Raw genomic sequence first — 10,505 nt, forward strand, 5'->3', positions numbered from 1 at the left:
TCGCGGAGGGCAGACGGTACAGTAGGACTGGTATCTGTCATCGTCGTCCCGTGAGTGCTCCTGGCTGGCCTTGGTGAGGTTGCCCGGGGGTGCCTGGGCAAAAATGGGAATGACTCCCAGGTCATTCTCTTCTTTAAGCTTTGTCTAATGGAGATTCAGTCCTGCCTGGAATAACATAGCGGCTGGAGGCTGCCTGCTCCTCCCGCTTTGAGCTCTACTTGCAGAGGCAATAAAGTCAGTGTTGTTTCAAATTCCTGCATTCTTTATTACTTCATCACACAAATGGGGGGATAACTGCCACGGTAGCCCAGGAGGGGTGGGGGAGGAGGGAAGCAACAGGTGGGGTTGTTGCAGGGGCACCCCCTAGAATGGCATGCAGCTCATCATTTCTGCGGGATGTCTGGGGCTCTGACCTGGAGCGGCCATTTGCCTCTCTGGTTCTTTAGTAGGCTTGCCTGATAGTCTAGACAGGACTGACTTTCCCTTTAGACAAAACTTAAGGAAGGGAATGACCTGGGGAGTCATTCCCATTTTTGTCCTTGCGCCCCTGGCCGACCTCACCGAGGCCAGCCAGGAGCACCCATGACAGCAGCAAACAGTACAGTATAACTGGCAACTGTCATTGTCAACTTGCAAAGCAGCAGACGGGACGGTATGGCTGGTAACCATCTTTGCTAACTTGCAAAAGGCAAGGGGATGCTGCTGTGTAGCGCTGCAGTACCGCGTCTGTCAGCAGCATCCAGTAGAGATACAGTGACAGTGAAAAAAGGCTGAATGGGCTCCATGGTTGCCGTGCTATGGCGTCTGCCCGGGCAATCCAGGGAAAAGGGCGCGAAATGATTGTCTGCCGTTGCTTTCACGGAGGGAGGATTGACTGACGACATTTATCCAGTATCACCCACGACACTGTTTTTGCCCCATCAGGCATTGGGATCTCAACCCAGAATTCCAATGGGTGGGAGAGACTGCGGAAACTATGGGATAGCTATGGGATAGCTACCCATAGTGCAACGCTCTGGAAATTGACACTAGCCTCAGTACATGGACGCACACCGCCGAATTAATGTGCTTAGTGTGGCCGCGTGCACTCAACTTTATACAATCTGTTTCCAAAAACTGGTTTCTGTAAAATCAGAATAATCCTGTAGTGTAGACATACCCTGTGGTTAACAACTTTGGTGGCTAATTGAAAGGCTGATGGTTCAAACCCACATGAAGATGGAGGTGTTTTTTTTTTTAGTTATGAGAATCCAGTACATTTTAACAGGAAGAAAATCTCCTCAATCCTGCTCTAGCCTCACTGGGTAAGCATAAGTTGCCCTTTACCCACACACATTGGTGGTATAGTGGTGAGCATAGCTGCCTTCCAAGCAGTTGATCTGGGTTCAATTCCCAGCCAATGCAATGATGTGATGTTTTCTGTATTGGGAATTGGTTTAATTTCAGTCACATTGTATCAGTTTATCAATAGAATAAGAGAATCAATGTCCTGCAGGTCATTCAACACACAATAAAAGAAGAAAGGGGTGGGATTGTACAATGAGCTGTTGGAGTTATCCTGGTATTTCAATGTTTGGTTTATTTTTTTTTTTAAAATTTCCTTTACTTCCCTCTCCCTTTTAGACTCAGAGCCTTCAAGGTCAGAAGGGACCAATGTGATCATCTAGTCTGACCTGCTGCACCTTGCAGGCCAAAAGACCCCACCCACCCACTCCTGTAATAGACCCGGGAGAGGAGGCAGCTCTGTGCTCTGCCCCTACCCCAGGCAGCGCATGGAGGCCCTCTGCTCCCCTCCCCAATGGGTGTGCAGAGATGTGCCAGCAGCACTAAGGTGGCTCCCTGCCCACTCTGCCTCCGTCCCTCCGTGCCGCTCCCAGAAGTAGTTGGCATGTCCCAGCATCCCCTGGGGTGGGGGGAGTGTCTCCATTCACTGCCCCTGCTCCGAGTACCAACTCCGCAGCCACCATTGGCCAGGAACTGCAGCCAATGGGAGCTCTGGGGGCAGCGCCTGCAGGCAGCGGCACACGGAGACCCCCTGGCCCCGCCCACCTAGGACCTGCTGCCACAGGGTTGTGTGTACCAGTCACTTTGGGAGCTCCAGTGCCCGGGGTAAGCGCCACCCCTCCTGCACCCCAACCCCCTCCCCCAGCGCAGAGCCAGCACCCCACACCCAAATTTCCTCCCAGAGCTTTGCTTGTCTTCCTTTCACACAGAACCGTCCTTCTTCTCCTGGGCTGCAAGTAGCCATCCCTGGGAAGCCAAGAGGCAGGCACAGGATTCTACCTCCCAGCAGCCAACCGCACCTCCCCAGACTTTGCAGAACGACTGGTGACGCTCTACTAACCCCACTTAGCTGCACTGAGGCGCTGAGCTTCTGCCCTGCCTTCCTCAGCTCGACTTTCCTCTTTTGGCCCATTCCTGCCTCACTCCCTCCTTTGGCAAGTCACACAGAGGAGGCAGCAGGAAGAGCCGGCCGCCATAGGCCAACCTCCAAGGGCACAGGAGACCAAGCCACAAGGCTTCAAAAGGTGACTGGCCAAGGTCCTCTAGCTTTCCCCTGCTGATGCTAAGGCTTTTTCCCAGCTCATTTCACCACCCTCTATCCTGCAGGGGTTGAGTTTATCACAGGTGTTACACAAAATTACCTAGTAAGCGTAGGTAGGACTAATGACCCACCAGAGTTTGGCAGAAAGCAGCATGTTTGTTATAATGACAGCTAAACTCAAAAGGAGAAGCTGGGGGCGGGGGGAGGTGGTCACACTCACATACTCACGCTCCCAGGACAGGCACAGCACTGGACAAGGTAAGTGTCCCACAGCGCAGCTATGGATGGTGCGATGAAGGTAAGTCTCCCTGAGGCACAATGAAATACAACACAGAGAACCACTGGCCAGGCGGTCCGGGCAACGGGCATTCACTGGAGGTACAAGCTTGTGAGTGCTCTCCTGAGCACAGGGCCCCTCCCCCTTTTAAGGGCCTGCACCTAATGGCCTGCGACTAGAGGTGACTTGGCTGCATCTGGTTGGTCACACTCCACTTTGGGCAGTGTCCATGCTCTGGGTGTGTGAGTGCTGCCTAATTAGAGTCCCAGACACCTTGTCTACCTGGAAGCTCTTCTGCTCTTCTAGCTGTTCAACCAGCCCATTCATCCCAGGAGCATTCCAGGAGGCGGAGGGGAAAAACCACTTCACAAGTATTCAGAGAGGGAGAGGAGACAAAAGCAGGAGGGAAGGAAGTATAACACACCTATTGAGCATACAGGTAATACATAGCATAGAAATCACTGCTGCTCCTACAACAGCAGGGACAGGCCAGTAGGAGCTGGGAGAAGGAAGCCAGCATATTTCTGCCTGGTTTTGAACGAGGGACCTTTTGTGTGTTAAGCAAACATGATAACCACTACACTACAGAAACTCTGTTGCAGGACTCTGCCCTTCCCTTCATAAGAACATAAGAATGGCCATACTGGGTCAGACCAAAGGTCCATCCAACCCCATATCCTATCTGCCAACAGTGGCCAATGCCAGGTGACCCAGAGGGAGTGAACCTAACAGGGAATGGTCAAGTGATCTCTCTCCTGCCATCCATCTCCACCCTCTGACAAACAGAGGCTAGGGATCCCATTCCTTACCCATCCTGGCTAATAGCCATTCATGGACTTAACCTCCATTAGTTTCTCTGCAAAAAGAACAAGGAGTACTTCTGGCACCTTAGAGACTAACAAATTTATTTGAGCATAAGCTTTCGTGGGCTTCATCGGATGCATGCAGTGGAAAATACAGCAGGAAGATATATAGATATACACAGAGAACATGAAAAAATGGGTGTTGCCATACACACTATAACAAGAGTGAGCAGTTAAGGTGAGCACAGGAAAAAAACCTTTTGTAGTGATAATCGGGACGGCACATTTCCAACAGTTGACAGGAAGGTGTGAGTAACAGTAGGGGGACAAATAAACATGGGGAAATAGTTTGACTTTGTGTAATGACCCATCCACTCCCAGTCTTTATTCAAGCCTAATTTAATGGTGTCCACTTTGCAAATTAATTCCAATTCAGCAGTCTCTCATTGGAGTCTGTTGTTGAAGGTTTTTTGTTGTAATATTGCGACTTTTAGGTCTGTAATCGAGTGACCAGGAGATTGAAGTGTTCTCCGAATGGTTTTTGAATGTCATAATTCTTGATGTGATTTGTGTCCATTTATTATTTTACGTAGATACTGTCCAGTATGGCCAATGTACATGGCAGAGGGACATTGCTGGCACATGATGGCATGTATCACATTGGTAGATATGCAGGTGAACGAGCCTCTGATAGTGTGGCTGATGTGATTAGGTCCTATGATGGTGTCCCCTGAATAGATATGTGGACAGAGTTGGCAACAGGCTTTGTTGCAAGGATAGGTTTCTGGGTAAGTGTTTTTGTTGTGTGGTTGCTGGTAAGTATTTGCTTCAGGTTGGGAGGCTGTCTGTAAGCAAGGACTGGCCTGTCTCCCAAGATCTGTGAGAGTGAGGGATCGTCCTTCAAGATAGGTTGTAGATCCTTGACGATGCGCTGGAGAGGTTTTAGTTGGGGGCTGAAGGTGATGACTAGTGGCGTTCTGTTCCTTTCTTTGTTGGGCCGGTCCTGTAGTAGGTGACTTCTGGGTACTCTTCTGGCTCTGTCAATCTGTTTCTTCACTTCAGCAGGTGGGTAGTGTACTTGTAAGTATGCTTGATAGAGATCTTGTAGGTGTTTGTCTCTGTCTGAGGAGTTGGAGCATATATGGTTGTATCTTAGAGCTTGGCTGTAGATAATGGATTGTGTGGTGTGGTCTGGGTGAAAGCTGGAGGCATGTAGGTAACCAGTATAGAGTGGTGTTTATGTGACCATCGCTTATTAGCACTGTAGTGTCCAGAAAGTGGATCTCTTGTGTGGACTGGTCCAGGCTGAGGTTGATGGTGGGATGGAAATTGTTGAAATCATGGTAGAATTCCTCAAGGGTTTTCTTTTCCATGGGTCCAGATGATGAAGATGTCATCAGTGTAGGGCAAGTAGAGTAGGGGCATTAGGGGATGAGAGCTGAGGAAGTGTTGTTCTAAGTCAGCCATAAAAATGTTGGCATACTGTGGGGCCATGCGAGTACCCATAGCAGTGCCGCTGACTTGAAGGTATACATTGTCCCCAAATGTGAACTAGTTGTGGGTGAGGACAAAGTCACAAAGTTCAGCCACCAGGTTTGCCATGACATTATCGGGGATACTGTTCCTGACGGCTCGTAGTCCATCTTTGTGTGGAATGTTGGTGTAGAGGGCTTGTACCTCCATAGGGGCCAGGATGGTGTTTTCTGGAAGATCACCAATGGATTGTAGTTTCCTCAGGAAGTCAATGGTGTCTCGAAGATAGCTAGGAGTGCTGGTAGCATAGGGCCTGAAGAGGGAGTCTACACAACCAGACAATCCTGCTGTCAGGGTGCCATTGCCTGAAATGATGGGGCATGCAGGATTTCCAGGTTTATGGATCTTGGATAGCAGATAGAATACCCCTGCTGCTTTTTTGGCCTGCTGCTTCTCTGTCTGGGATGTTTTTGTCAGCCCTGGCACACAAAAAGGGCATCATTGCGAGCGCCCATGAAGGCGAGATGAATTTTTGCCTGCCTTGCTCAGCTTGACTTGCTTCCTCACCCCATTCCTGCCTTAGATCCTGGGTTACCTGGTGGCTGAAGATGGTCCATTGTCTCAAGCGGTGCCAGAGCCTGACACAGTGCCCAGGGCAACCTTTGCTCTGCACATGCCGGCCGTGCACATTTGCAAATACTTTATAGCTCCTGTCAGTAAGTTCTGGGAACAGTTGCTCACCTTCAGAGGAAGCTCCCTAAAATTGGCCTGTCTCACCCAGTGGTACATTGACCTCTGTTCAGACTGAGCCAAAGGGGGTGGGGGCTCGCTGCTGTGGCCGCCGCTGCTGTGAGTACGGCCACTGTTGCAGATGAAGCCATCCTGCAAGCACTTTCCACCTAGCCACCGACTGAAAATACTGTAGGATGTAAGGTGGGAATAGAAGAACACAGAGGGGGCGGGGGCCTTCCTAATCTCCTCCCCAGGTCTGCACTACAAAGTTATTTCAGCAGAATTGCTCAGGTGTGTGAAAAACACACAACGCTCCCTCAGTCAGCAGCTTGTGGCTGGTGCACACACTGCAATGCTATGTCTGGCGACAAAACTGCACTGTTTTGGTGACAAAATAAAACCACTTCGATGAGAAGCCTAGAGCTTTTTCCAGCAAACTTAAAGTGGCAGAGTGTCAGTGTAGACGCTGCTGTTCATTATATCACCATAACTGGCCTCTGCCAGTATGCCACAATGCCTTCTGTGAACTCGCCTGCCCTGCATTCCTGCTACAGAGCCATGCCCCCCGCCTTTCATAGCTCCGCGAAGTTCTGACAGCTGAACCTGCTGCTCTGCTCCAGCAAAGAGAATCTTGGGAATCATTAAGAAAGGGATAGAGAATAAGACAGAAAATATCATATTGCTTATGGCCGACCACATGCATTGGCCTCCCCTCAGGCAGGGGACTTATAGGCCCTTCTGCCAGTTGGCGTTGGCAGCAGCAAGGGCTGGGTTCAATAACTAGGGGAGGAGAGCAGCAGACAGGGATGAGGGGAGAGAGTCCTGAGAGGGAAGCAATGAGTGCAGAGTGCACAACCAGCTGAGGTTCTCACATATCAAATATCAGAAAGAACGAGCTCAACCTGTTTAGCTTATCAAAAGAAGATTGGCAGGTGACTTCAATGAAGTGTTGAAGGGCCTTAATGGAGAGAAAAGATTGGGTATTAAAGGGCTCTTTAATCCAGCAGAGAAAGGCCTAACAAGACCCAATGGCTGGAAGGTGAAAAGAGACAAATTCATATTACAACTAAGGCACAAATATTCAACAGCGAGGATGATTCACCAGAGGAACAAGCTACCAAGGAAAGTGGTGGATTCGCCATCTCCTGATGTCATTTAATGAAGACTAGATGCCTTTCTGGAATGTGTTTGCCCCAAAAGTAGCTCTTGTGTCATACAGGAGGCCTGTGATATGCAGGGGGTCAGGTTAGATGCTCTAATGGTCTCTTCTGGCCATAAAGGCGACTAATTTCTGAAATATTGAGTGTAGCATTGGGAGCAGCGTCTGATGTTTTCCTGTCTAGCCGGCTTGCTTCCTAGAACGAACGCTCCTTGAATGGGGTGATCCACATGGAGTAGCTCAAACCTTCAAAGTGCCTGGGCAGGGGCAGGACATTAGCACAGCAAGGGAGGGGTGTGGCAGTGACATCACAAAGGCCTTTTGCAGGACCTCAGACTATTGGTCAAAGGTGGTGGGGAGATGGTGACCTCACAGAGAGATGCTGACATCAGCCAGGCAGGACATGGGCGAGGGGCCAGGGAAACCTCAGAGACCCCTGTGGCTTTGCTTCAGCAAGTCTCCTTCTCCAGGTCTCTCTTTGAGGATTGAGAGAGTATTCGGGTTCATGTACATGAGCGCCAGGAGGAGCCTCTTTTGAGTTTTCTCCTCCCCTTTTCCTGATTTTACTAGAAAACAGCCATCCCTGTTTAGAAGGTAAGAGCCTCCTCAAGGTTTGAAACCTGTTCAGTCTGATCCATCTGGTGACCGTTGAATTCTAGGCATGGAAAACACGAGCTTAAGGAGGCAGAATTTTATTCTGCACCTGGGATTTTGTCCCTTAGAATCACTGGGGACATTAGTGTTTGTCCTTTTTGTTTCACCTTTTCCTCCATCCATCCCTCCCTCCTTTCTCTTTGTCTCTAGCTTCTTTTGTCCTTTCTCCTGTTCCCCTCCCAACACCAGGAGCGTGTGTGTGTGTGTGTTGCTGGGGAGCAGTGTGGTTTTTCCCCATGTAGCCAGCACCAGACCTGGCACCACCCCCAGCTCTGCACCCTTCCTGCCACTGCGATCCCATCTCACCTCCTGACCCTGGCTGGGTGCCCCTGGCCCCTCGTAGCAGGGGGCTGTGCAGGAGGGTCTCCTTGCAACCATGAGTGGATGTCTGGTGGGTGCTGTCACTTCTGCCAGAGACCCCCAAGAAACTCACTAGCTTCCTCCGCATGCGGGGAGGGGCTCCTACTTTCTGACTTGGGGGGGAGGAGATTCCGTGATGTCAGAGCCCATGGGGGGAGGGGTTCAAATTACGAGTCTGGAGTGGCAGGGCAACCCCACCCCCCAGTCAGATTCTGCTAGGGGGCTGGGCTGGGATCTGTAGGGAGGGAGACACAGGAAAAAGCAGCCGCTACTATGGAACCCAGGAGTCCTGGCTCGCAGTCCCCCTGCTCTCACCTCTAGACCCCCCTCCACTCCCAGAGCCAGGGATAGAACCCAGAGGTCCTGGTGCCCAGCCCCCTCCCTGCTCTGACCACTAGACCCCACTCCTCTTTTAGGCTCGCTGTCTCTTCTATCCACCCAGCCCACCTGTCCATCCCTTTGCTGCAGGTTTCTGGGGTGTCACCCCTGCTTTCTGCTCCCCCAGTGCAGCCCAAGACCGTTCTTCCCCCAACCACACATCCTCTCCCCCCTCATGCTGGATCGTCTGCTTGGCCCCCTGCTCCCTCTCGGGGTGCACTGTGCGGCGTGGCTGGGGATTGTGCAATGGCCCAGCACCAGGCAACGCAGAACGTAAACCACAGGCCCTGCCCTGCCCCACCGCACTGGAGCTGCCTTCCAGCTGCATCGGAGCCCAGCGCCCTGCACCTGTTCCCTCCTGCCCCACAAGAGGTGAGCTGCAGCCCCCACCATGCTCTGCAGAGGGGAGAAGGGTCAAGCCAACCAGCCCATTTAGGATGGGGGAATCAACACCCTTTTTTCTGCACAGCCACTGACCATCAGCAGGATTCCTCCTCCTCCTCCCTTCTGTGCCTCATGTGACTAAATCTCCACACCTAGACAGCCGGTCCGTCCGCTGCACCTCAATCCCCCATGCCTGAGCCTCCCTGTCAAAACCCTGCACCTGGCTCCAGAGAATCAAGTCTCACATCTCACTGGGAACTCGACTTCTTGTGCCCAGAGAGTCTCAGCCCCGCTCAGTAGATGACCTGAGAAACACAGTGTCTGTCTTCTCTAAAGAAGTACTTGGAGAATTTTTTCTTGTGTGACCAGGTGGCCTAACGGATAAGGCATCTGACTTTGAATCAGGTGATTGAGGGTTAGAGTCCCGTTGTGCTTGTGCAGTTTTACCTCTGTGTTGAAAGTCCTGCTCCCTTCAGGGCTGGAACCTCTTCTTGGCCGCTCAGGCCAATGCTCTGCCTTCAGCTAGAGCCCCAGGAAGGTGTTGGGTGTCACAAAGGCTGGAGCATGAGCCCCAGATGCTTCCAGTCTCGCCTTTGCCCTTCCTGACTTGCCAAAGAAAATGGGCGGCTGCCCGGGCTACAGTGTGGAGCAGTTTCCCTCTTCCAAGTGTGAGCCTGTCCCTGTGCTGGAGGGTACTTGCTACATAGCACCTTGGGAGCCTGGGTGTTTCTCTGCTTCTCACCAGCTGGGGAAAAGCCTCTTGGGGTAAAATCTCCTGCCCCACTGCCAAAGTGAGCACCTGTAGTACGAACGGTCAGAGGCCCCACCAGGGGGGCTGGCCCTGCTTTCCTACTGTCTTTTGATGCTGGCCACAGAGCATCAGCAGCCGTCCCGCATGCTGGGTGGCTGTTGGCCTTCAGTGGGGGGTTGGCATGCCAGGGAGCAGGCTGGCCAGGTATCTTTGTGGCTGTCTGCTGGCCACACATAGGCATGGTCCTCCCCTCCTCTGGCCCTGCCCTCGGTTGCTCTGTGGTTTATAAGCCTTCCCTTGGAGCTGTCAGCACCAGCCGCCTCTGCTCCAACTGCCCAGAGGAGGAGAGGTGCTGGGATCCCGCCTGGGACTCTTCCTCCTCCTGACTATGAAGCCTGGCCCTGGCACTGCTTTCTTCAAGCACCAGGTGGGCAAGAGGAACAGCACAATGGCAAGTGCCAAACTTGTGGGCATCAGGTGAAGCTGTGAGAATCCCAACCCTCAGGTGTCAGTAGCCAGTTCTAGAGCCCTGACCCACTGCAGCCGTCCCACCCAGAGGCCTGACTCCAGTGGGTGTGAGTCACCCAGCAGGAGGGGAAAGATTTGCTCTTGCACAGCTGGAGACAGGGAAGTTGAGCATTGTGAGCTCCAGGGCTTTACCACAAGCTCCCACTGAGATTTTAACTCAGATGGCAAGATTCAGAGTCCTGAGTGCTGCCCGTTACACCATGGGACCAGCTTGTGCTGCCTTTTCTGCACATCGGTGACCCTCACAGGACTGGCTTGTGTAAGGGACTGTTGACCCCTTAATAAAACTTAGTGGGGTTTTTGGTTGGCTAGTTCCCAGTCCCAATAGAAGGGAGAAGGGCCAATGGGAAATCAGGACCCTGAGACTGACAGTCCCCTGGGCAATGGGGAGAGGCCAAAGCTCCAAGTTAGCCGCACTGACAGGCCAGGCAGTGTAATGAGGGAGTCACCAGGCCAGGGGG

General features: G+C 52.0%; 1 non-coding gene across 1 annotated transcript; it reads left to right on the forward strand.

Moving 5' to 3' along the window:
* The first annotated feature begins 1,332 nt into the window (after window positions 1–1,332).
* Window positions 1,333–1,404, forward strand: TRNAG-UCC. Its single transcript has one exon. It is a non-coding gene; the product is annotated as a tRNA-Gly (tRNA).
* The last annotated feature ends 9,101 nt before the right edge of the window (window positions 1,405–10,505 follow it).

This window comes from Mauremys mutica, unplaced genomic scaffold (assembly GCF_020497125.1).
Source record: "Mauremys mutica isolate MM-2020 ecotype Southern unplaced genomic scaffold, ASM2049712v1 Super-Scaffold_100329, whole genome shotgun sequence".
Classification (NCBI taxonomy): Eukaryota; Metazoa; Chordata; order Testudines; family Geoemydidae; genus Mauremys; species Mauremys mutica.